This window comes from Poromitra crassiceps (assembly GCF_964638095.1).
Source record: "Poromitra crassiceps genome assembly, chromosome: 21".
Classification (NCBI taxonomy): Eukaryota; Metazoa; Chordata; class Actinopteri; order Beryciformes; family Melamphaidae; genus Poromitra; species Poromitra crassiceps.
The window spans coordinates 16,580,412-16,582,911 of NC_139638.1; the positions used below are offsets into that span (position 1 = coordinate 16,580,412).

The following is a 2,500-nucleotide window of genomic DNA, read 5'->3' on the forward strand; positions in this document are numbered from 1 at the left end:
TATTTATTTATTTATTTATTTATTTATTTATTTATTTAGGTGCATTAACATTAAAGTCCCTGGAAACCAAAATCCACAAAAACCTTCTAACTATTAAATTTAGGGTCTTATGTGAGTAAGTAGGAGACATTAGTTTCAACCCAAACCCCCAAAATCGCCACTTTTCTACAAGGTCTGGATTTCCACTTCCTCATTGAAGAGAGCGGTGCGAGCGGTGCTAAAATGAATGATCTTATCACGTCATAAGATTTAATCGAATCACACACACACATGCATGCACGCACGCGCGCACACACACACACTGACACACACACAGTAGCGCTGTGCACTCGCAGCGGCAGTCTCTCTTCCTCTCTGTCAGTATGCGCCGAGCAACGAGCGAACACACACACACCATCTCTCTTTCCTTCTCGCTCTCTCTCTCCGTTTCCCTCCCTCTCTCTCTCGCTCTCGGAGACCTGCAGTCCTGCACACACACACACACGGGACACGCCCACACAGTCAGCGGGAGAAAAGACAGTCTAAAATCTAATTGATTCTCATGACTTTTGTCATGACTGTCAAACCTAAATTTATATACTTTGCAACGTTCATCATCGTTCAAATTTGGCTGGTGGCTTATTAACATAGGTTCCTGTGATGTGATGAACTCAAAATGCTAAATAATACAAAATTATTTCTGGTTTCCAGGGACTTTAAGGAAATGTTTACTAATAATAATATCAACTAATCAAGGCAGACACTGTATGCTAAAGGATACAGGAGTAAGGATAAAATACAGTACATGCTTTGAATCCCTTAGTTTTAGCTAGGCAGTGTTCTAAGCATGCAGCAGATGATAGAACGCTCATCCATAAGAGACTTGAGATTTGACTTGGACTTGTGATGAGAGATTTGACTCGCCCCTCAAAGACTTGAGACTTGACTTGAACTTGCAAAAATGACTTGTGAGCATCTCTCTCTCTCTCTCTCTCTCTCTCTCTCTCACACACACACACACACACACACACACACACACACACACACACACACACCCACGGTTTCTGCAGGTCCTTAAAGAAGACATGAAACATTTGATCATATGACTCTAGTCATTTGCATTTCACCTCAGACAAGACAGGCCACTGCTTCCAAGTCTGAAATATGCTCACAGTCAAATATAATGCTCCTGGTCGCCTAGGTAACCATTGTTTAGCCGTGCCCCCCTCCCCTCCCCCACAGTTCAGGACAGCTGACACACACAGCCTGCGGTGGCACACGCTATAGTCAAGTATGCCAACCACAACCACAGCCAGCTATCAGGAGAAAATAATGAATGAATGTGCTGTTGAAATAATTAATTATGCAACGTGTTCAGATGCTGCAGTCGATACATCTGTTTTCATCTCACGTGAGATCTCATCTATTGAATTATCGGCCTGTAATTTTGAAAGAATCTGTCCTTGAAAAGTCGTTGAAACATCCTGACAAAAGAGTTGTGCTGACTGACTCTGGTCTGGATGAGATGGAGCGACTGGGCTGAGCACGTTCACACAGCAGGCAGTTCAAGTGGAGGTCAGGTCACCTTCACCTTCACCAGCACAACTGGACTCATGTGTCGGTTCAAAGTGTGGAGGTTCTGTCAAAGCCAAATCTAAAGTGCTCCCACCATCGCCTGCCACCACACACACACACACACACACACACACTCCTCACGTCTCCTCAGGAAAGGCTGCACACTCCGATTTTAGTGTCAACTTCAAAACCACTCTCTCTCCGCAGTCCACACACACACACACACACACAAACCACTCTCTCTCCGCACAGCGCCGGAGGCACACACACACACGCAATTTCCCTTTTTTCCTGATGCCCCTTCTCTACTCTCTCTCTCTCTCTCCCTCTCTCCTCTGTCTCTCTCTCTCTCCCTCTCTCCTCTCTCTCTCCCTCTCTCCTCTGTCTCTCCCTCTCTCCTCTGACTCTCCCTCTCTCCTCTGTCTCTCTCTCTCCCTCTCTCCTCTGTCTCTCTCTCTCTCCCTCCTCTGACTCTCCCTCTCTCCTCCCTCTCTCCTCTGACTCTCCCTCTCTCCTCTGACTCTCCCTCTCTCCTCTGTCTGTCTCTCCCTCTCTCCTCTGTCTCTCTCTCCCTCTCTCCTCTGTCAATTCAATTCAATTCAATTCGAAGAGGCTTTATTAGCATGACCATAGTGAGTTACAGTATTGCCAAAGCACATTGTACATCATAGTACAGTACTGTCTCTCTCTCTCCCTCTCTCCTCTGACTCTCTCTCCCTCTCTCTCTCTTTCTCTCTCTCTCTCCCTCTCTCCTCTGTCTCTCCCTCTCTCCTCTGTCTCTCCCTCTCTCCTCTGACTCTCCCTCTCTCCTCTGTCTCTCCCTCTCTCCTCTGTCTCTCCCTCTCTCCTCTGACTCTCCCTCTCTCCTCTGACTCTCCCTCTCTCCTCTGTCTCTCTCTCCCTCTCTCCTCTGACTCTCCCTCTCTCCTCTGTCTCTCTCTCCTCT

General features: G+C 46.9%; 1 protein-coding gene across 1 annotated transcript in view; it reads left to right on the plus strand.

The window, feature by feature from the left end:
- rbm18 (RNA binding motif protein 18) overlaps window positions 1-2,500 on the plus strand; it is a 33,610-nt gene that overhangs the window by 28,526 nt on the left and 2,584 nt on the right. The gene's annotated exons all lie outside the window — the stretch shown is intronic.